Raw genomic sequence first — 24,969 nt, 5'->3', positions numbered from 1 at the left:
TTTTTCAGCCCGAAATAAACGCGTTTTCTCAACTCCTGGAATCACAGTGTAACTGACTGGCTCAGAAGAGCCCACTGAGTCAGCCCTTAACCCCAGTGTGCAGAAGTTGTCAAAACGTGTTTTTCAGCACAAATAAACACGTTTTGGCAACTTTGGTCAACAACATGTAAGTTATAGGGCAGGAACAGAACACTTTTCAAAACGTGTTTTTCAGCCCGAAATAAACGCGTTTTCTCAACTCCTGGAATCACAGTGTAACTGACTGGCTCAGAAGAGCCCACTGAGTCAGCCCTTAACCCCAGTGTGCAGAAGTTGTCAAAACGTGTTTTTCAGCACAAATAAACACGTTTTGGCAACTTTGGTCAACAACATGTAAGTTATAGGGCAGGAACAGAACACTTTTCAAAACGTGTTTTTCAGCCCGAAATAAACACGTTTTCTCAACCCTTGGAATCACAGTGTAACTGACTGGCTCAGAAGAGCCCACTGAGTCAGCCCTTAACCCCAGTGTGCAGAAGTTGTCAAAACGTGTTTTTCAGCACAAATAAACACGTTTTGGAAACTTTGGTCACCAACATGTAAGTTATAGGGCAGGAACAGAACACTTTTCAAAACGTGTTTTTCAGCCCGAAATAAACGCTTTTTCTCAACTCTTGGAATCACAGTGTAACTGACTGGCTCAGAAGAGCCCACTGAGTCAGCCCTTAACCCCAGTGTGCAGAAGTTGTCAAAACGTGTTTTTCAGCACAAATAAACACGTTTTGGCAACTTTGGTCAACAACATGTAAGTTATAGGGAAGGAACAGAACACTTTTCAAAACGTGTTTTTCAGCCCGAAATAAACGCGTTTTCTCAACCCTTGGAATCACAGTGTAACTGACTGGCTCAGAAGAGCCCACTGAGTCAGCCCTTAACCCCAGTGTGCAGAAGTTGTCAAAACGTGTTTTTCAGCACAAATAAACACGTTTTGGCAACTTTGGTCACCAACATGTAAGTTATAGGGCAGGAACAGAACACTTTTCAAAACGTGTTTTTCAGCGAGAAATAAACGCGTTTTCTCAACCCTTGGAATCACAGTGTAACTGACTGGCTCAGAAGAGCCCACTGAGTCAGCCCTTAACCCCAGTATGCAGAAGTTGTCAAAACGTGTTTTTCAGCCCAAATAAACACGTTTTGGCAACTTTGGTCACCAACATGTAAGTTATAGGGCAGGAACAGAACACTTTTCAAAACGTGTTTTTCAGCCCGAAATAAACGCGTTTTCTCAACTCCTGGAATCACAGTGTAACTGACTGGCTCAGAAGAGCCCACTGAGTCAGCCCTTAACCCCAGTGTGCAGAAGTTGTCAAAACGTGTTTTTCAGCACAAATAAACACGTTTTGGCAACTTTGGTCAACAACATGTAAGTTATAGGGCAGGAACAGAACACTTTTCAAAACGTGTTTTTCAGCCCGAAATAAACGCGTTTTCTCAACTCCTGGAATCACAGTGTAACTGACTGGCTCAGAAGAGCCCACTGAGTCAGCCCTTAACCCCAGTGTGCAGAAGTTGTCAAAACGTGTTTTTCAGCACAAATAAACACGTTTTGGCAACTTTGGTCAACAACATGTAAGTTATAGGGCAGGAACAGAACACTTTTCAAAACGTGTTTTTCAGCCCAAAATAAACGCGTTTTCTCAACTCCTGGAATCACAGTGTAACTGACTGGCTCAGAAGAGCCCACTGAGTCAGCCCTTAACCCCAGTGTGCAGAAGTTGTCAAAACGTGTTTTTCAGCCCAAATAAACACGTTTTGGCAACTTTGGTCAACAACATGTAAGTTATAGGGCAGGAACAGAACACTTTTCAAAACGTGTTTTTCAGCCCGAAATAAACGCGTTTTCTCAACCCTTGGAATCACAGTGTAACTGACTGGCTCAGAAGAGCCCACTGAGTCAGCCCTTAACCCCAGTGTGCAGAAGTTGTCAAAACGTGTTTTTAAGCACAAATAAACACGTTTTGGCAACTTTGGTCACCAACATGTAAGTTATAGGGCAGGAACAGAACACTTTTCAAAACGTGTTTTTCAGCCCGAAATAAACGCGTTTTCTCAACTCCTGGAATCACAGTGTAACTGACTGGCTCAGAAGAGCCCACTGAGTCAGCCCTTAACCCCAGTGTGGAGAAGTTGTCAAAACGTGTTTTTCAGCACAAATAAACACGTTTTGGCAACTTTGGTCAACAACATGTAAGTTATAGGGCAGGAACAGAACACTTTTCAAAACGTGTTTTTCAGCCCGAAATAAACACGTTTTCTCAACCCTTGGAATCACAGTGTAACTGACTGGCTCAGAAGAGCCCACTGAGTCAGCCCTTAACCCCAGTGTGCAGAAGTTGTCAAAACGTGTTTTTCAGCACAAATAAACACGTTTTGGAAACTTTGGTCACCAACATGTAAGTTATAGGGCAGGAACAGAACACTTTTCAAAACGTGTTTTTCAGCCCGAAATAAACGCTTTTTCTCAACTCTTGGAATCACAGTGTAACTGACTGGCTCAGAAGAGCCCACTGAGTCAGCCCTTAACCCCAGTGTGCAGAAGTTGTCAAAACGTGTTTTTCAGCACAAATAAACACGTTTTGGCAACTTTGGTCAACAACATGTAAGTTATAGGGAAGGAACAGAACACTTTTCAAAACGTGTTTTTCAGCCCGAAATAAACGCGTTTTCTCAACCCTTGGAATCACAGTGTAACTGACTGGCTCAGAAGAGCCCACTGAGTCAGCCCTTAACCCCAGTGTGCAGAAGTTGTCAAAACGTGTTTTTCAGCACAAATAAACACGTTTTGGCAACTTTGGTCAACAACATGTAAGTTATAGGGCAGGAACAGAACACTTTTCAAAACGTGTTTTTCAGCCCGAAATAAACGCGTTTTCTCAACTCTTGGAATCACAGTGTAACTGACTGGCTCAGAAGAGCCCACTGATTCAGCCCTTAACCCCAGTGTGCAGAAGTTGTCAAAACGTGTTTTTCAGCACAAATAAACACGTTTTGGCAACTTTGGTCACCAACATGTAAGTTATAGGGCAGGAACAGAACACTTTTCAAAACGTGTTTTTCAGCCCGAAATAAACGCGTTTTCTCAACTCCTGGAATCACAGTGTAACTGACTGGCTCAGAAGAGCCCACTGAGTCAGCCCTTAACCCCAGTGTGCAGAAGTTGTCAAAACGTGTTTTTCAGCACAAATAAACACGTTTTGGCAACTTTGGTCAACAACATGTAAGTTATAGGGCAGGAACAGAACACTTTTCAAAACGTGTTTTTCAGCCCGAAATAAACGCGTTTTCTCAACTCCTGGAATCACAGTGTAACTGACTGGCTCAGAAGAGCCCACTGAGTCAGCCCTTAACCCCAGTGTGCAGAAGTTGTCAAAACGTGTTTTTCAGCACAAATAAACACGTTTTGGCAACTTTGGTCATCAACATGTAAGTTATAGGGCAGGAACAGAACACTTTTCAAAACGTGTTTTTCAGCCCGAAATAAACGCGTTTTCTCAACTCCTGGAATCACAGTGTAATTGACTGGCTCAGAAGAGCCCACTGAGTCAGCCCTTAACCCCAGTGTGCAGAAGTTGTCAAAACGTGTTTTTCAGCACAAATAAACACGTTTTGGCAACTTTGGTCAACAACATGTAAGTTATAGGGCAGGAACAGAACACTTTTCAAAACGTGTTTTTCAGCCCGAAATAAACGCGTTTTCTCAACCCTTGGAATCACAGTGTAACTGGCTGGCTCAGAAGAGCCCAATGAGTCAGCCCTTAACCCCAGTGTGCAGAAGTTGTCAAAACGTGTTTTTCAGCACAAATAAACACGTTTTGGCAACTTTGGTCAACAACATGTAAGTTATAGGGCAGGAACAGAACACTTTTCAAAACGTGTTTTTCAGCCCGAAATAAACGCGTTTTCTCAACCCTTGGAATCACAGTGTAACTGACTGGCTCAGAAGAGCCCACTGAGTCAGCCCTTAACCCCAGTGTGCAGAAGTTGTCAAAACGTGTTTTTAAGCACAAATAACCACGTTTTGGCAACTTTGGTCACCAACATGTAAGTTATAGGGCAGGAACAGAACACTTTTCAAAACGTGTTTTTCAGCCCGAAATAAACGCGTTTTCTCAACTCTTGGAATCACAGTGTAACTGACTGGCTCAGAAGAGCCCACTGATTCAGCCCTTAACCCCAGTGTGCAGAAGTTGTCAAAACGTGTTTTTCAGCACAAATAAACACGTTTTGGCAACTTTGGTCACCAACATGTAAGTTATAGGGCAGGAACAGAACACTTTTCAAAACGTGTTTTTCAGCCCGAAATAAACGCGTTTTCTCAACTCCTGGAATCACAGTGTAACTGACTGGCTCAGAAGAGCCCACTGAGTCAGCCCTTAACCCCAGTGTGCAGAAGTTGTCAAAACGTGTTTTTCAGCACAAATAAACACGTTTTGGCAACTTTGGTCAACAACATGTAAGTTATAGGGCAGGAACAGAACACTTTTCAAAACGTGTTTTTCAGCCCGAAATAAACGCGTTTTCTCAACTCCTGGAATCACAGTGTAACTGACTGGCTCAGAAGAGCCCACTGAGTCAGCCCTTAACCCCAGTGTGCAGAAGTTGTCAAAACGTGTTTTTCAGCACAAATAAACACGTTTTGGCAACTTTGGTCAACAACATGTAAGTTATAGGGCAGGAACAGAACACTTTTCAAAACGTGTTTTTCAGCCCGAAATAAACACGTTTTCTCAACCCTTGGAATCACAGTGTAACTGACTGGCTCAGAAGAGCCCACTGAGTCAGCCCTTAACCCCAGTGTGCAGAAGTTGTCAAAACGTGTTTTTCAGCACAAATAAACACGTTTTGGAAACTTTGGTCACCAACATGTAAGTTATAGGGCAGGAACAGAACACTTTTCAAAACGTGTTTTTCAGCCCGAAATAAACGCTTTTTCTCAACTCTTGGAATCACAGTGTAACTGACTGGCTCAGAAGAGCCCACTGAGTCAGCCCTTAACCCCAGTGTGCAGAAGTTGTCAAAACGTGTTTTTCAGCACAAATAAACACGTTTTGGCAACTTTGGTCAACAACATGTAAGTTATAGGGAAGGAACAGAACACTTTTCAAAACGTGTTTTTCAGCCCGAAATAAACGCGTTTTCTCAACCCTTGGAATCACAGTGTAACTGACTGGCTCAGAAGAGCCCACTGAGTCAGCCCTTAACCCCAGTGTGCAGAAGTTGTCAAAACGTGTTTTTCAGCACAAATAAACACGTTTTGGCAACTTTGGTCACCAACATGTAAGTTATAGGGCAGGAACAGAACACTTTTCAAAACGTGTTTTTCAGCGAGAAATAAACGCGTTTTCTCAACCCTTGGAATCACAGTGTAACTGACTGGCTCAGAAGAGCCCACTGAGTCAGCCCTTAACCCCAGTATGCAGAAGTTGTCAAAACGTGTTTTTCAGCCCAAATAAACACGTTTTGGCAACTTTGGTCACCAACATGTAAGTTATAGGGCAGGAACAGAACACTTTTCAAAACGTGTTTTTCAGCCCGAAATAAACGCGTTTTCTCAACTCCTGGAATCACAGTGTAACTGACTGGCTCAGAAGAGCCCACTGAGTCAGCCCTTAACCCCAGTGTGCAGAAGTTGTCAAAACGTGTTTTTCAGCACAAATAAACACGTTTTGGCAACTTTGGTCAACAACATGTAAGTTATAGGGCAGGAACAGAACACTTTTCAAAACGTGTTTTTCAGCCCGAAATAAACGCGTTTTCTCAACTCCTGGAATCACAGTGTAACTGACTGGCTCAGAAGAGCCCACTGAGTCAGCCCTTAACCCCAGTGTGCAGAAGTTGTCAAAACGTGTTTTTCAGCACAAATAAACACGTTTTGGCAACTTTGGTCAACAACATGTAAGTTATAGGGCAGGAACAGAACACTTTTCAAAACGTGTTTTTCAGCCCAAAATAAACGCGTTTTCTCAACTCCTGGAATCACAGTGTAACTGACTGGCTCAGAAGAGCCCACTGAGTCAGCCCTTAACCCCAGTGTGCAGAAGTTGTCAAAACGTGTTTTTCAGCCCAAATAAACACGTTTTGGCAACTTTGGTCAACAACATGTAAGTTATAGGGCAGGAACAGAACACTTTTCAAAACGTGTTTTTCAGCCCGAAATAAACGCGTTTTCTCAACCCTTGGAATCACAGTGTAACTGACTGGCTCAGAAGAGCCCACTGAGTCAGCCCTTAACCCCAGTGTGCAGAAGTTGTCAAAACGTGTTTTTAAGCACAAATAAACACGTTTTGGCAACTTTGGTCACCAACATGTAAGTTATAGGGCAGGAACAGAACACTTTTCAAAACGTGTTTTTCAGCCCGAAATAAACGCGTTTTCTCAACTCCTGGAATCACAGTGTAACTGACTGGCTCAGAAGAGCCCACTGAGTCAGCCCTTAACCCCAGTGTGGAGAAGTTGTCAAAACGTGTTTTTCAGCACAAATAAACACGTTTTGGCAACTTTGGTCAACAACATGTAAGTTATAGGGCAGGAACAGAACACTTTTCAAAACGTGTTTTTCAGCCCGAAATAAACACGTTTTCTCAACCCTTGGAATCACAGTGTAACTGACTGGCTCAGAAGAGCCCACTGAGTCAGCCCTTAACCCCAGTGTGCAGAAGTTGTCAAAACGTGTTTTTCAGCACAAATAAACACGTTTTGGAAACTTTGGTCACCAACATGTAAGTTATAGGGCAGGAACAGAACACTTTTCAAAACGTGTTTTTCAGCCCGAAATAAACGCTTTTTCTCAACTCTTGGAATCACAGTGTAACTGACTGGCTCAGAAGAGCCCACTGAGTCAGCCCTTAACCCCAGTGTGCAGAAGTTGTCAAAACGTGTTTTTCAGCACAAATAAACACGTTTTGGCAACTTTGGTCAACAACATGTAAGTTATAGGGAAGGAACAGAACACTTTTCAAAACGTGTTTTTCAGCCCGAAATAAACGCGTTTTCTCAACCCTTGGAATCACAGTGTAACTGACTGGCTCAGAAGAGCCCACTGAGTCAGCCCTTAACCCCAGTGTGCAGAAGTTGTCAAAACGTGTTTTTCAGCACAAATAAACACGTTTTGGCAACTTTGGTCAACAACATGTAAGTTATAGGGCAGGAACAGAACACTTTTCAAAACGTGTTTTTCAGCCCGAAATAAACGCGTTTTCTCAACTCTTGGAATCACAGTGTAACTGACTGGCTCAGAAGAGCCCACTGATTCAGCCCTTAACCCCAGTGTGCAGAAGTTGTCAAAACGTGTTTTTCAGCACAAATAAACACGTTTTGGCAACTTTGGTCACCAACATGTAAGTTATAGGGCAGGAACAGAACACTTTTCAAAACGTGTTTTTCAGCCCGAAATAAACGCGTTTTCTCAACTCCTGGAATCACAGTGTAACTGACTGGCTCAGAAGAGCCCACTGAGTCAGCCCTTAACCCCAGTGTGCAGAAGTTGTCAAAACGTGTTTTTCAGCACAAATAAACACGTTTTGGCAACTTTGGTCAACAACATGTAAGTTATAGGGCAGGAACAGAACACTTTTCAAAACGTGTTTTTCAGCCCGAAATAAACGCGTTTTCTCAACTCCTGGAATCACAGTGTAACTGACTGGCTCAGAAGAGCCCACTGAGTCAGCCCTTAACCCCAGTGTGCAGAAGTTGTCAAAACGTGTTTTTCAGCACAAATAAACACGTTTTGGCAACTTTGGTCATCAACATGTAAGTTATAGGGCAGGAACAGAACACTTTTCAAAACGTGTTTTTCAGCCCGAAATAAACGCGTTTTCTCAACTCCTGGAATCACAGTGTAATTGACTGGCTCAGAAGAGCCCACTGAGTCAGCCCTTAACCCCAGTGTGCAGAAGTTGTCAAAACGTGTTTTTCAGCACAAATAAACACGTTTTGGCAACTTTGGTCAACAACATGTAAGTTATAGGGCAGGAACAGAACACTTTTCAAAACGTGTTTTTCAGCCCGAAATAAACGCGTTTTCTCAACCCTTGGAATCACAGTGTAACTGGCTGGCTCAGAAGAGCCCAATGAGTCAGCCCTTAACCCCAGTGTGCAGAAGTTGTCAAAACGTGTTTTTCAGCACAAATAAACACGTTTTGGCAACTTTGGTCAACAACATGTAAGTTATAGGGCAGGAACAGAACACTTTTCAAAACGTGTTTTTCAGCCCGAAATAAACGCGTTTTCTCAACCCTTGGAATCACAGTGTAACTGACTGGCTCAGAAGAGCCCACTGAGTCAGCCCTTAACCCCAGTGTGCAGAAGTTGTCAAAACGTGTTTTTAAGCACAAATAACCACGTTTTGGCAACTTTGGTCACCAACATGTAAGTTATAGGGCAGGAACAGAACACTTTTCAAAACGTGTTTTTCAGCCCGAAATAAACGCGTTTTCTCAACTCTTGGAATCACAGTGTAACTGACTGGCTCAGAAGAGCCCACTGATTCAGCCCTTAACCCCAGTGTGCAGAAGTTGTCAAAACGTGTTTTTCAGCACAAATAAACACGTTTTGGCAACTTTGGTCACCAACATGTAAGTTATAGGGCAGGAACAGAACACTTTTCAAAACGTGTTTTTCAGCCCGAAATAAACGCGTTTTCTCAACTCCTGGAATCACAGTGTAACTGACTGGCTCAGAAGAGCCCACTGAGTCAGCCCTTAACCCCAGTGTGCAGAAGTTGTCAAAACGTGTTTTTCAGCACAAATAAACACGTTTTGGCAACTTTGGTCAACAACATGTAAGTTATAGGGCAGGAACAGAACACTTTTCAAAACGTGTTTTTCAGCCCGAAATAAACGCGTTTTCTCAACCCTTGGAATCACAGTGTAACTGACTGGCTCAGAAGAGCCCACTGAGTCAGCCCTTAACCCCAGTGTGCAGAAGTTGTCAAAACGTGTTTTTAAGCACAAATAAACACGTTTTGGCAACTTTGGTCACCAACATGTAAGTTATAGGGCAGGAACAGAACACTTTTCAAAACGTGTTTTTCAGCCCGAAATAAACGCGTTTTCTCAACTCCTGGAATCACAGTGTAACTGACTGGCTCAGAAGAGCCCACTGAGTCAGCCCTTAACCCCAGTGTGCAGAAGTTGTCAAAACGTGTTTTTCAGCACAAATAAACACGTTTTGGCAACTTTGGTCAACAACATGTAAGTTATAGGGCAGGAACAGAACACTTTTCAAAACGTGTTTTTCAGCCCGAAATAAACGCGTTTTCTCAACCCTTGGAATCACAGTGTAACTGACTGGCTCAGAAGAGCCCACTGAGTCAGCCCTTAACCCCAGTGTGCAGAAGTTGTCAAAACGTGTTTTTCAGCCCAAATAAACACGTTTTGGCAACTTTGGTCAACAACATGTAAGTTATAGGGCAGGAACAGAACACTTTTCAAAACGTGTTTTTCAGCCCGAAATAAACGCGTTTTCTCAACTCTTGGAATCACAGTGTAACTGACTGGCTCAGAAGAGCCCACTGAGTCAGCCCTTAACCCCAGTGTGCAGAAGTTGTCAAAACGTGTTTTTCAGCCCAAATAAACACGTTTTGGCAACTTTGGTCACCAACATGTAAGTTATAGGGCAGGAACAGAACACTTTTCAAAACGTGTTTTTCAGCCCAAAATAAACGCGTTTTCTCAACCCTTGGAATCACAGTGTAACTGACTGGCTCAGAAGAGCCCACTGAGTCAGCCCTTAACCCCAGTGTGCAGAAGTTGTCAAAACGTGTTTTTCAGCCCAAATAAACACGTTTTGGCAACTTTGGTCAACAACATGTAAGTTATAGGGCAGGAACAGAACACTTTTCAAAACGTGTTTTTCAGCCCGAAATAAACGCGTTTTCTCAACTCTTGGAATCACAGTGTAACTGACTGGCTCAGAAGAGCCCACTGAGTCAGCCCTTAACCCCAGTGTGCAGAAGTTGTCAAAACGTGTTTTTCAGCCCAAATAAACACGTTTTGGCAACTTTGGTCACCAACATGTAAGTTATAGGGCAGGAACAGAACACTTTTCAAAACGTGTTTTTCAGCCCGAAATAAACGCGTTTTCTCAACTCTTGGAATCACAGTGTAACTGACTGGCTCAGAAGAGCCCACTGATTCAGCCCTTAGCCCCAGTGTGCAGAAGTTGTCAAAACGTGTTTTTCAGCACAAATAAACACGTTTTGGCAACTTTGGTCACCAACATGTAAGTTATAGGGCAGGAACAGAACACTTTTCAAAACGTGTTTTTCAGCCCGAAATAAACGCGTTTTCTCAACTCCTGGAATCACAGTGTAACTGACTGGCTCAGAAGAGCCCACTGAGTCAGCCCTTAACCCCAGTGTGCAGAAGTTGTCAAAACGTGTTTTTCAGCACAAATAAACACGTTTTGGCAACTTTGGTCAACAACATGTAAGTTATAGGGCAGGAACAGAACACTTTTCAAAACGTGTTTTTCAGCCCGAAATAAACGCGTTTTCTCAACTCTTGGAATCACAGTGTAACTGACTGGCTCAGAAGAGCCCACTGAGTCAGCCCTTAACCCCAGTGTGCAGAAGTTGTCAAAACGTGTTTTTCAGCACAAATAAACACGTTTTGGCAACTTTGGTCAACAACATGTAAGTTATAGGGCAGGAACAGAACACTTTTTAAAACGTGTTTTTCAGCCCGAAATAAACGCGTTTTCTCAACCCTTGGAATCACAGTGTAACTGACTGGCTCAGAAGAGCCCACTGAGTCAGCCCTTAACCCCAGTGTGCAGAAGTTGTCAAAACGTGTTTTTCAGCACAAATAAACACGTTTTGGCAACTTTGGTCAACAACATGTAAGTTATAGGGCAGGAACAGAACACTTTTCAAAACGTGTTTTTCAGCCCGAAATAAACACGTTTTCTCAACTCTTGGAATCACAGTGTAACTGACTGGCTCAGAAGAGCCCACTGAGTCAGCCCTTAACCCCAGTGTGCAGAAGTTGTCAAAACGTGTTTTTCAGCACAAATAAACACGTTTTGGCAACTTTGGTCAACAACATGTAAGTTATAGGGCAGGAACAGAACACTTTTCAAAACGTGTTTTTCAGCCCGAAATAAACACGTTTTCTCAACTCTTGGAATCACAGTGTAACTGACTGGCTCAGAAGAGCCCACTGAGTCAGCCCTTAACCCCAGTGTGCAGAAGTTGTCAAAACGTGTTTTTCAGCACAAATAAACACGTTTTGGCAACTTTGGTCACCAACATGTAAGTTATAGGGCAGGAACAGAACACTTTTCAAAACGTGTTTTTCAGCCCGAAATAAACGCTTTTTCTCAACTCTTGGAATCACAGTGTAACTGACTGGCTCAGAAGAGCCCACTGAGTCAGCCCTTAACCCCAGTGTGCAGAAGTTGTCAAAACGTGTTTTTCAGCACAAATAAACACGTTTTGGCAACTTTGGTCAACAACATGCAAGTTATAGGGAAGGAACAGAACACTTTTCAAAACGTGTTTTTCAGCCCGACATAAACGCGTTTTCTCAACCCTTGGAATCACAGTGTAACTGACTGGCTCAGAAGAGCCCACTGAGTCAGCCCTTAACCCCAGTGTGCAGAAGTTGTCAAAACGTGTTTTTCAGCACAAATAAACACGTTTTGGCAACTTTGGTCACCAACATGTAAGTTATAGGGCAGGAACAGAACACTTTTCAAAACGTGTTTTTCAGCCAGAAATAAACGCGTTTTCTCAACCCTTGGAATCACAGTGTAACTGACTGGCTCAGAAGAGCCCACTAAGTCAGCCCTTAACCCCAGTGTGCAGAAGTTGTCAAAACGTGTTTTTCAGCCCAAATAAACACGTTTTGGCAACTTTGGTCACCAACATGTAAGTTATAGGGCAGGAACAGAACACTTTTCAAAACGTGTTTTTCAGCCCGAAATAAACGCGTTTTCTCAACTCCTGGAATCACAGTGTAACTGACTGGCTCAGAAGAGCCCACTGAGTCAGCCCTTAACCCCAGTGTGCAGAAGTTGTCAAAACGTGTTTTTCAGCACAAATAAACACGTTTTGGCAACTTTGGTCAACAACATGTAAGTTATAGGGCAGGAACAGAACACTTTTCAAAACGTGTTTTTCAGCCCGAAATAAACGCGTTTTCTCAACTCCTGGAATCACAGTGTAACTGACTGGCTCAGAAGAGCCCACTGAGTCAGCCCTTAACCCCAGTGTGCAGAAGTTGTCAAAACGTGTTTTTCAGCACAAATAAACACGTTTTGGCAACTTTGGTCAACAACATGTAAGTTATAGGGCAGGAACAGAACACTTTTCAAAACGTGTTTTTCAGCCCGAAATAAACGCGTTTTCTCAACTCTTGGAATCACAGTGTAACTGACTGGCTCAGAAGAGCCCACTGAGTCAGCCCTTAACCCCAGTGTGCAGAAGTTGTCAAAACGTGTTTTTCAGCACAAATAAACACGTTTTGGCAACTTTGGTCAACAACATGTAAGTTATAGGGCAGGAACAGAACACTTTTTAAAACGTGTTTTTCAGCCCGAAATAAACGCGTTTTCTCAACCCTTGGAATCACAGTGTAACTGACTGGCTCAGAAGAGCCCACTGAGTCAGCCCTTAACCCCAGTGTGCAGAAGTTGTCAAAACGTGTTTTTCAGCACAAATAAACACGTTTTGGCAACTTTGGTCAACAACATGTAAGTTATAGGGCAGGAACAGAACACTTTTCAAAACGTGTTTTTCAGCCCGAAATAAACACGTTTTCTCAACTCTTGGAATCACAGTGTAACTGACTGGCTCAGAAGAGCCCACTGAGTCAGCCCTTAACCCCAGTGTGCAGAAGTTGTCAAAACGTGTTTTTCAGCACAAATAAACACGTTTTGGCAACTTTGGTTACCAACATGTAAGTTATAGGGCAGGAACAGAACACTTTTCAAAACGTGTTTTTCAGCCCGAAATAAACGCGTTTTCTCAACCCTTGGAATCACAGTGTAACTGACTGGCTCAGAAGAGCCCACTGAGTCAGCCCTTAACCCCAGTGTGCAGAAGTTGTCAAAACGTGTTTTTAAGCACAGATAAACACGTTTTGGCAACTTTGGTCACCAACATGTAAGTTATAGGGCAGGAACAGAACACTTTTCAAAACGTGTTTTTCAGCCCGAAATAAACGCGTTTTCTCAACTCCTGGAATCACAGTGTAACTGACTGGCTCAGAAGAGCCCACTGAGTCAGCCCTTAACCCCAGTGTGCAGAAGTTGTCAAAACGTGTTTTTCAGCACAAATAAACACGTTTTGGCAACTTTGGTCAACAACATGTAAGTTATAGGGCAGGAACAGAACACTTTTCAAAACGTGTTTTTCAGCCCGAAATAAACACGTTTTCTCAACTCTTGGAATCACAGTGTAACTGACTGGCTCAGAAGAGCCCACTGAGTCAGCCCTTAACCCCAGTGTGCAGAAGTTGTCAAAACGTGTTTTTCAGCACAAATAAACACGTTTTGGCAACTTTGGTCACCAACATGTAAGTTATAGGGCAGGAACAGAACACTTTTCAAAACGTGTTTTTCAGCCCGAAATAAACGCTTTTTCTCAACTCTTGGAATCACAGTGTAACTGACTGGCTCAGAAGAGCCCACTGAGTCAGCCCTTAACCCCAGTGTGCAGAAGTTGTCAAAACGTGTTTTTCAGCACAAATAAACACGTTTTGGCAACTTTGGTCAACAACATGCAAGTTATAGGGAAGGAACAGAACACTTTTCAAAACGTGTTTTTCAGCCCGACATAAACGCGTTTTCTCAACCCTTGGAATCACAGTGTAACTGACTGGCTCAGAAGAGCCCACTGAGTCAGCCCTTAACCCCAGTGTGCAGAAGTTGTCAAAACGTGTTTTTCAGCACAAATAAACACGTTTTGGCAACTTTGGTCACCAACATGTAAGTTATAGGGCAGGAACAGAACACTTTTCAAAACGTGTTTTTCAGCCAGAAATAAACGCGTTTTCTCAACCCTTGGAATCACAGTGTAACTGACTGGCTCAGAAGAGCCCACTAAGTCAGCCCTTAACCCCAGTGTGCAGAAGTTGTCAAAACGTGTTTTTCAGCCCAAATAAACACGTTTTGGCAACTTTGGTCACCAACATGTAAGTTATAGGGCAGGAACAGAACACTTTTCAAAACGTGTTTTTCAGCCCGAAATAAACGCGTTTTCTCAACTCCTGGAATCACAGTGTAACTGACTGGCTCAGAAGAGCCCACTGAGTCAGCCCTTAACCCCAGTGTGCAGAAGTTGTCAAAACGTGTTTTTCAGCACAAATAAACACGTTTTGGCAACTTTGGTCAACAACATGTAAGTTATAGGGCAGGAACAGAACACTTTTCAAAACGTGTTTTTCAGCCCGAAATAAACGCGTTTTCTCAACTCCTGGAATCACAGTGTAACTGACTGGCTCAGAAGAGCCCACTGAGTCAGCCCTTAACCCCAGTGTGCAGAAGTTGTCAAAACGTGTTTTTCAGCACAAATAAACACGTTTTGGCAACTTTGGTCAACAACATGTAAGTTATAGGGCAGGAACAGAACACTTTTCAAAACGTGTTTTTCAGCCCGAAATAAACGCGTTTTCTCAACTCCTGGAATCACAGTGTAACTGACTGGCTCAGAAGAGCCCACTGAGTCAGCCCTTAACCCCAGTGTGCAGAAGTTGTCAAAACGTGTTTTTCAGCACAAATAAACACGTTTTGGCAACTTTGGTCAACAACATGTAAGTTATAGGGCAGGAACAGAACACTTTTCAAAACGTGTTTTTCAGCCCGAAATAAACGCGTTTTCTCAACCCTTGGAATCACAGTGTAACTGACTGGCTCAGAAGAGCCCACTGAGTCAGCCCTTAACCCCAGTGTGCAGAAGTTGTCAAAACGTGTTTTTCAGCACAAATAAACACGTTTTGGCAACTTTGGTCACCAACATGTAAGTTATAGGGCAGGAACAGAACACTTTTCAAAACGTGTTTTTCAGCCCGAAATAAACGCGTTTTCTCAACCCTTGGAATCACAGTGTAACTGACTGGCTCAGAAGAGCCCACTGAGTCAGCCCTTAACCCCAGTGTGCAGAAGTTGTCAAAACGTGTTTTTAAGCACAAATAAACACGTTTTGGCAACTTTGGTCACCAACATGTAAGTTATAGGGCAGGAACAGAACACTTTTCAAAACGTGTTTTTCAGCCCGAAATAAACGCGTTTTCTCAACTCCTGGAATCACAGTGTAACTGACTGGCTCAGAAGAGCCCACTGAGTCAGCCCTTAACCCCAGTGTGCAGAAGTTGTCAAAACGTGTTTTTCAGCACAAATAAACACGTTTTGGCAACTTTGGTCAACAACATGTAAGTTATAGGGCAGGAACAGAACACTTTTCAAAACGTGTTTTTCAGCCCGAAATAAACGCGTTTTCTCAACTCCTGGAATCACAGTGTAACTGACTGGCTCAGAAGAGCCCACTGAGTCAGCCCTTAACCCCAGTGTGCAGAAGTTGTCAAAACGTGTTTTTCAGCACAAATAAACACGTTTTGGCAACTTTGGTCAACAACATGTAAGTTATAGGGCAGGAACAGAACACTTTTCAAAACGTGTTTTTCAGCCCGAAATAAACGCGTTTTCTCAACTCCTGGAATCACAGTGTAACTGACTGGCTCAGAAGAGCCCACTGAGTCAGCCCTTAACCCCAGTGTGCAGAAGTTGTCAAAACGTGTTTTTCAGCACAAATAAACACGTTTTGGCAACTTTGGTCAACAACATGTAAGTTATAGGGCAGGAACAGAACACTTTTCAAAACGTGTTTTTCAGCCCGAAATAAACGCGTTTTCTCAACTCCTGGAATCACAGTGTAACTGACTGGCTCAGAAGAGCCCACTGAGTCAGCCCTTAACCCCAGTGTGCAGAAGTTGTCAAAACGTGTTTTTCAGCACAAATAAACACATTTTGGCAACTTTGGTCAACAACATGTAAGTTATAGGGCAGGAACAGAACACTTTTCAAAACGTGTTTTTCAGCCCGAAATAAACGCGTTTTCTCAACTCCTGGAATCACAGTGTAACTGACTGGCTCAGAAGAGCCCACTGAGTCAGCCCTTAACCCCAGTGTGCAGAAGTTGTCAAAACGTGTTTTTCAGCGCAAATAAACACGTTTTGGCAACTTTGGTCAACAACATGTAAGTTATAGGGCAGGAACAGAACACTTTTCAAAACGTGTTTTTCAGCCCGAAATAAACGCGTTTTCTCAACCCTTGGAATCACAGTGTAACTGACTGGCTCAGAAGAGCCCACTGAGTCAGCCCTTAACCCCAGTGTGCAGAAGTTGTCAAAACGTGTTTTTCAGCACAAATAAACACGTTTTGGCAACTTTGGTCACCAACATGTAAGTTATAGGGCAGGAACAGAACACTTTTCAAAACGTGTTTTTCAGCCCGAAATAAACGCGTTTTCTCAACCCTTGGAATCACAGTGTAACTGACTGGCTCAGAAGAGCCCACTGAGTCAGCCCTTAACCCCAGTGTGCAGAAGTTGTCAAAACGTGTTTTTCAGCACAAATAAACACGTTTTGGCAACTTTGGTCACCAACATGTAAGTTATAGGGCAGGAACAGAACACTTTTCAAAACGTGTTTTTCAGCCCGAAATAAACGCGTTTTCTCAACTCCTGGAATCACAGTGTAACTGACTGGCTCAGAAGAGCCCACTGATTCAGCCCTTAACCCCAGTGTGCAGAAGTTGTCAAAACGTGTTTTTCAGCCCAAATAAACACGTTTTGGCAACTTTGGTCAACAACATGTAAGTTATAGGGCAGGAACAGAACACTTTTCAAAACTTGTTTTTCAGCCCGAAATAAACGCGTTTTCTCAACTCCTGGAATCACAGTGTAACTGACTGGCTCAGAAGAGCCCACTGAGTCAGCCCTTAACCCCAGTGTGCAGAAGTTGTCAAAACGTGTTTTTCAGCACAAATAAACACGTTTTGGCAACTTTGGTCAACAACATGTAAGTTATAGGGCAGGAACAGAACACTTTTCAAAACATGTTTTTCAGCCCGAAATAAACGCGTTTTCTCAACCCTTGGAATCACAGTGTAACTGACTGGCTCAGAAGAGCCCACTGAGTCAGCCCTTAACCCCAGTGTGCAGAAGTTGTCAAAACGTGTTTTTCAGCACAAATAAACACGTTTTGGCAACTTTGGTCAAGAACATGTAAGTTATAGGGCAGGAACAGAACACTTTTCAAAACGTGTTTTTCAGCCCGAAATAAACACGTTTTCTCAACTCCTGGAATCACAGTGTAACTGACTGGCTCAGAAGAGCCCACTGATTCAGCCCTTAACCCCAGTGTGCAGAAGTTGTCAAAACGTGTTTTTCAGCCCAAATAAACACGTTTTGGCAACTTTGGTCAACAACATGTAAGTTATAGGGCAGGAACAGAACACTTTTCAAAACTTGTTTTTCAGCCCGAAATAAACGCGTTTTCTCAACTCCTGGAATCACAGTGTAACTGACTGGCTCAGAAGAGCCCACTGAGTCAGCCCTTAACCCCAGTGTGCAGAAGTTGTCAAAACGTGTTTTTCAGCACAAATAAACACGTTTTGGCAACTTTGGTCAACAACATGTAAGTTATAGGGCAGGAACAGAACACTTTTCAAAACGTGTTTTTCAGCCCAAAATAAACGCGTTTTCTCAACCCTTGGAATCACAGTGTAACTGACTGGCTCAGAAGAGCCCACTGAGTCAGCCCTTAACCCCAGTGTGCAGAAGTTGTCAAAACGTGTTTTTCAGCCCAAATAAACACGTTTTGGCAACTTTGGTCAACAACATGTAAGTTATAGGGCAGGAACAGAACACTTTTCAAAACGTGTTTTTCAGCCCGAAATAAACGCGTTTTCTCAACTCTTGGAATCACAGTGTAACTGACTGGCTCAGAAGAGCCCACTGAGTCAGCCCTTAACCCCAGTGTGCAGAAGTTGTCAAAACGTGTTTTTCAGCCCAAATAAACACGTTTTGGCAACTTTGGTCACCAACATGTAAGTTATAGGGCAGGAACAGAACACTTTTCAAAACGTGTTTTTCAGCCCGAAATAAACGCGTTTTCTCAACTCTTGGAATCACAGTGTAACTGACTGGCTCAGAAGAGCCCACTGATTCAGCCCTTAGCCCCAGTGTGCAGAAGTTGTCAAAACGTGTTTTTCAGCACAAATAAACACGTTTTGGCAACTTTGGTCACCAACATGTAAGTTATAGGGCAGGAACAGAACACTTTTCAAAACGTGTTTTTCAGCCCGAAATAAACGCGTTTTCTCAACTCCTGGAATCACAGTGTAACTGACTGGCTCAGAAGAGCCCACTGAGTCAGCCCTTAACCCCAGTGTGCAGAAGTTGTCAAAACGTGTTTTTCAGCACAAATAAACACGTTTTGGCAACTTTGGTCAACAACATGTAAGTTATAGGGCAGGAACAGAACACTTTTCAAAACGTGTTTTTCAGCCCGAAATAAACGCGTTTTCTCAACTCTTGGAATCACAGTGTAACTGACTGGCTCAGAAGAGCCCACTGAGTCAGCCCTTAACCCCAGTGTGCAGAAGTTGTCAAAACGTGTTTTTCAGCACAAATAAACACGTTTTGGCAACTTTGGTCAACAACATGTAAGTTATAGGGCAGGAACAGAACACTTTTTAAAACGTGTTTTTCAGCCCGAAATAAACGCGTTTTCTCAACCCTTGGAATCACAGTGTAACTGACTGGCTCAGAAGAGCCCACTGAGTCAGCCCTTAACCCCAGTGTGCAGAAGTTGTCAAAACGTGTTTTTCAGCACAAATAAACACGTTTTGGCAACTTTGGTCAACAACATGTAAGTTATAGGGCAGGAACAGAACACTTTTCAAAACGTGTTTTTCAGCCCGAAATAAACACGTTTTCTCAACTCTTGGAATCACAGTGTAACTGACTGGCTCAGAAGAGCCCACTGAGTCAGCCCTTAACCCCAGTGTGCAGAAGTTGTCAAAACGTGTTTTTCAGCACAAATAAACACGTTTTGGCAACTTTGGTCACCAACATGTAAGTTATAGGGCAGGAACAGAACACTTTTCAAAACGTGTTTTTCAGCCCGAAATAAACGCGTTTTCTCAACCCTTGGAATCACAGTGTAACTGACTGGCTCAGAAGAGCCCACTGAGTCAGCCCTTAACCCCAGTGTGCAGAAGTTGTCAAAACGTGTTTTTAAGCACAGATAAACACGTTTTGGCAACTTTGGTCACCAACATGTAAGTTATAGGGCAGGAACAGAACACTTTTCAAAACGTGTTTTTCAGCCCGAAATAAACGCGTTTTCTCAACTCCTGGAATCACAGTGTAACTGACTGGCTCAGAAGAGCCCACTGAGTCAGCCCTTAACCCCAGTGTGCAGAAGTTGTCAAAACGTGTTTTTCAGCACAAATAAACACGTTTTGGCAACTTTGGTCAACAACATGTAAGTTATAGGGCAGGAACAGAACACTTTTCAAAACGTGTTTTTCAGCCCGAAATAAACACGTTTTCTCAACTCTTGGAATCACAGTGTAACTGACTGGCTCAGAAGAGCCCACTGAGTCAGCCCTTAACCCCAGTGTGCAGAAGTTGTCAAAACGTGTTTTTCAGCACAAATAAACACGTTTTGGCAACTTTGGTCACCAACATGTAAGTTATAGGGCAGGAACAGAACACTTTTCAAAACGTGTTTTTCAGCCCGAAATAAACGCTTTTTCTCAACTCTTGGAATCACAGTGTAACTGACTGGCTCAGAAGAGCCCACTGAGTCAGCCCTTAACCCCAGTGTGCAGAAGTTGTCAAAACGTGTTTTTCAGCACAAATAAACACGTTTTGGCAACTTTGGTCAACAACATGCAAGTTATAGGGAAGGAACAGAACACTTTTCAAAACGTGTTTTTCAGCCCGACATAAACGCGTTTTCTCAACCCTTGGAATCACAGTGTAACTGACTGGCTCAGAAGAGCCCACTGAGTCAGCCCTTAACCCCAGTGTGCAGAAGTTGTCAAAACGTGTTTTTCAGCACAAATAAACACGTTTTGGCAACTTTGGTCACCAACATGTAAGTTATAGGGCAGGAACAGAACACTTTTCAAAACGTGTTTTTCAGCCAGAAATAAACGCGTTTTCTCAACCCTTGGAATCACAGTGTAACTGACTGGCTCAGAAGAGCCCACTAAGTCAGCCCTTAACCCCAGTGTGCAGAAGTTGTCAAAACGTGTTTTTCAGCCCAAATAAACACGTTTTGGCAACTTTGGTCACCAACATGTAAGTTATAGGGCAGGAACAGAACACTTTTCAAAACGTGTTTTTCAGCCCGAAATAAACGCGTTTTCTCAACTCCTGGAATCACAGTGTAACTGACTGGCTCAGAAGAGCCCACTGATTCAGCCCTTAACCCCAGTGTGCAGAAGTTGTCAAAACGTGTTTTTCAGCACAAATAAACACGTTTTGGCAACTTTGGTCAACAACATGTAAGTTATAGGGCAGGAACAGAACACTTTTCAAAACGTGTTTTTCAGCCCGAAATAAACGCGTTTTCTCAACTCCTGGAATCACAGTGTAACTGACTGGCTCAGAAGAGCCCACTGAGTCAGCCCTTAACCCCAGTGTGCAGAAGTTGTCAAAACGTGTTTTTCAGCACAAATAAACACGTTTTGGCAACTTTGGTCAACAACATGTAAGTTATAGGGCAGGAACAGAACACTTTTCAAAACGTGTTTTTCAGCCCGAAATAAACGCGTTTTCTCAACTCCTGGAATCACAGTGTAACTGACTGGCTCAGAAGAGCCCACTGAGTCAGCCCTTAACCCCAGTGTGCAGAAGTTGTCAAAACGTGTTTTTCAGCACAAATAAACACGTTTTGGCAACTTTGGTCAACAACATGTAAGTTATAGGGCAGGAACAGAACACTTTTCAAAACGTGTTTTTCAGCCCGAAATAAACGCGTTTTCTCAACCCTTGGAATCACAGTGTAACTGACTGGCTCAGAAGAGCCCACTGAGTCAGCCCTTAACCCCAGTGTGCAGAAGTTGTCAAAACGTGTTTTTCAGCACAAATAAACACGTTTTGGCAACTTTGGTCACCAACATGTAAGTTATAGGGCAGGAACAGAACACTTTTCAAAACGTGTTTTTCAGCCCGAAATAAACGCGTTTTCTCAACCCTTGGAATCACAGTGTAACTGACTGGCTCAGAAGAGCCCACTGAGTCAGCCCTTAACCCCAGTGTGCAGAAGTTGTCAAAACGTGTTTTTAAGCACAAATAAACACGTTTTGGCAACTTTGGTCACCAACATGTAAGTTATAGGGCAGGAACAGAACACTTTTCAAAACGTGTTTTTCAGCCCGAAATAAACGCGTTTTCTCAACTCCTGGAATCACAGTGTAACTGACTGGCTCAGAAGAGCCCACTGAGTCAGCCCTTAACCCCAGTGTGCAGAAGTTGTCAAAACGTGTTTTTCAGCACAAATAAACACGTTTTGGCAACTTTGGTCAACAACATGTAAGTTATAGGGCAGGAACAGAACACTTTTCAAAACGTGTTTTTCAGCCCGAAATAAACGCGTTTTCTCAACTCCTGGAATCACAGTGTAACTGACTGGCTCAGAAGAGCCCACTGAGTCAGCCCTTAACCCCAGTGTGCAGAAGTTGTCAAAACGTGTTTTTCAGCACAAATAAACACGTTTTGGCAACTTTGGTCAACAACATGTAAGTTATAGGGCAGGAACAGAACACTTTTCAAAACGTGTTTTTCAGCCCGAAATAAACACGTTTTCTCAACCCTTGGAATCACAGTGTAACTGACTGGCTCAGAAGAGCCCACTGAGTCAGCCCTTAACCCCAGTGTGCAGAAGTTGTCAAAACGTGTTTTTCAGCACAAATAAACACGTTTTGGAAACTTTGGTCACCAACATGTAAGTTATAGGGCAGGAACAGAACACTTTTCAAAACGTGTTTTTCAGCCCGAAATAAACGCTTTTTCTCAACTCTTGGAATCACAGTGTAACTGACTGGCTCAGAAGAGCCCACTGAGTCAGCCCTTAACCCCAGTGTGCAGAAGTTGTCAAAACGTGTTTTTCAGCACAAATAAACACGTTTTGGCAACTTTGGTCAACAACATGTAAGTTATAGGGAAGGAACAGAACACTTTTCAAAACGTGTTTTTCAGCCCGAAATAAACGCGTTTTCTCAACCCTTGGAATCACAGTGTAACTGACTGGCTCAGAAGAGCCCACTGAGTCAGCCCTTAACCCCAGTGTGCAGAAGTTGTCAAAACGTGTTTTTCAGCACAAATAAACACGTTTTGGCAACTTTGGTCACCAACATGTAAGTTATAGGGCAGGAACAGAACACTTTTCAAAACGTGTTTTTCAGCGAGAAATAAACGCGTTTTCTCAACCCTTGGAATCACAGTGTAACTGACTGGCTCAGAAGAGCCCACTGAGTCAGCCCTTAACCCCAGTATGCAGAAGTTGTCAAAACGTGTTTTTCAGCCCAAATAAACACGTTTTGGCAACTTTGGTCACCAACATGTAAGTTATAGGGCAGGAACAGAACACTTTTCAAAACGTGTTTTTCAGCCCGAAATAAACGCGTTTTCTCAACTCCTGGAATCACAGTGTAACTGACTGGCTCAGAAGAGCCCACTGAGTCAGCCCTTAACCCCAGTGTGCAGAAGTTGTCAAAACGTGTTTTTCAGCACAAATAAACACGTTTTGGCAACTTTGGTCAACAACATGTAAGTTATAGGGCAGGAACAGAACACTTTTCAAAACGTGTTTTTCAGCCCGAAATAAACGCGTTTTCTCAACTCCTGGAATCACAGTGTAACTGACTGGCTCAGAAGAGCCCACTGAGTCAGCCCTTAACCCCAGTGTGCAGAAGTTGTCAAAACGTGTTTTTCAGCACAAATAAACACGTTTTGGCAACTTTGGTCAACAACATGTAAGTTATAGGGCAGGAACAGAACACTTTTCAAAACGTGTTTTTCAGCCCAAAATAAACGCGTTTTCTCAACTCCTGGAATCACAGTGTAACTGACTGGCTCAGAAGAGCCCACTGAGTCAGCCCTTAACCCCAGTGTGCAGAAGTTGTCAAAACGTGTTTTTCAGCCCAAATAAACACGTTTTGGCAACTTTGGTCAACAACATGTAAGTTATAGGGCAGGAACAGAACACTTTTCAAAACGTGTTTTTCAGCCCGAAATAAACGCGTTTTCTCAACCCTTGGAATCACAGTGTAACTGACTGGCTCAGAAGAGCCCACTGAGTCAGCCCTTAACCCCAGTGTGCAGAAGTTGTCAAAACGTGTTTTTAAGCACAAATAAACACGTTTTGGCAACTTTGGTCACCAACATGTAAGTTATAGGGCAGGAACAGAACACTTTTCAAAACGTGTTTTTCAGCCCGAAATAAACGCGTTTTCTCAACTCCTGGAATCACAGTGTAACTGACTGGCTCAGAAGAGCCCACTGAGTCAGCCCTTAACCCCAGTGTGGAGAAGTTGTCAAAACGTGTTTTTCAGCACAAATAAACACGTTTTTTCAACTTTGGTCACCAACATGTAAGTTATAGGGCAGGAACAGAACACTTTTCAAAACATGTTTTTCAGCCCGAAATAAACGCGTTTTCTCAACCCTTGGAATCACAGTGTAACTGACTGGCTCAGAAGAGCCCACTGAGTCAGCCCTTAACCCCAGTGTGCAGAAGTTGTCAAAACGTGTTTTTCAGCACAAATAAACACGTTTTGGCAACTTTGGTCAACAACATGTAAGTTATAGGGCAGGAACAGAACACTTTTCAAAACGTGTTTTTCAGCCCGAAATAAACACGTTTTCTCAACTCTTGGAATCACAGTGTAAATGACTGGCTCAGAAGAGCCCACTGAGTCAGCCCTTAACCCCAGTGTGGAGAAGTTGTCAAAACGTGTTTTTCAGCACAAATAAAAACGTTTTGGCAACTTTGGTCACCAACATGTAAGTTATAGGGCAGGAACAGAACACTTTTCAAAACATGTTTTTCAGCCCGAAATAAACGCGTTTTCTCAACCCTTGGAATCACAGTGTAACTGACTGGCTCAGAAGAGCCCACTGAGTCAGCCCTTAACCCCAGTGTGCAGAAGTTGTCAAAACGTGTTTTTCAGCACAAATAAACACGTTTTGGCAACTTTGGTCAACAACATGTAAGTTATAGGGCAGGAACAGAACACTTTTCAAAACGTGTTTTTCAGCCCGAAATAAACACGTTTTCTCAACTCTTGGAATCACAGTGTAACTGACTGGCTCAGAAGAGCCCACTGAGTCAGCCCTTAACCCCAGTGTGCAGAAGTTGTCAAAACGTGTTTTTCAGCACAAATAAACACGTTTTGGCAACTTTGGTCACCAACATGTAAGTTATAGGGCAGGAACAGAACACTTTTCAAAACGTGTTTTTCAGCCAGAAATAAACGCGTTTTCTCAACCCTTGAAATCACAGTGTAACTGACTGGCTCAGAAGAGCCCACTAAGTCAGCCCTTAACCCCAGTGTGCAGAAGTTGTCAAAACGTGTTTTTCAGACCAAATAAACACGTTTTGGCAACTTTGGTCACCAACATGTAAGTTATAGGGCAGGAACAGAACACTTTTCAAAACGTGTTTTTCAGCCCGAAATAAACGCGTTTTCTCAACTCCTGGAATCACAGTGTAACTGACTGGCTCAGAAGAGCCCACTGAGTCAGCCCTTAACCCCAGTGTGCAGAAGTTGTCAAAACGTGTTTTTCAGCACAAATAAACACGTTTTGGCAACTTTGGTCAACAACATGTAAGTTATAGGGCAGGAACAGAACACTTTTCAAAACGTGTTTTTCAGCCCGAAATAAACGCTTTTTCTCAACTCTTGGAATC

The sequence above is a fragment of the Lepisosteus platostomus genome, chromosome 10, assembly GCF_059453375.1.
Source record: "Lepisosteus platostomus isolate fLepPlt1 chromosome 10, fLepPlt1.hap1, whole genome shotgun sequence".
NCBI lineage: Eukaryota > Metazoa > Chordata > Actinopteri > Semionotiformes > Lepisosteidae > Lepisosteus > Lepisosteus platostomus.
This window is presented reverse-complemented; position numbering follows the sequence as displayed.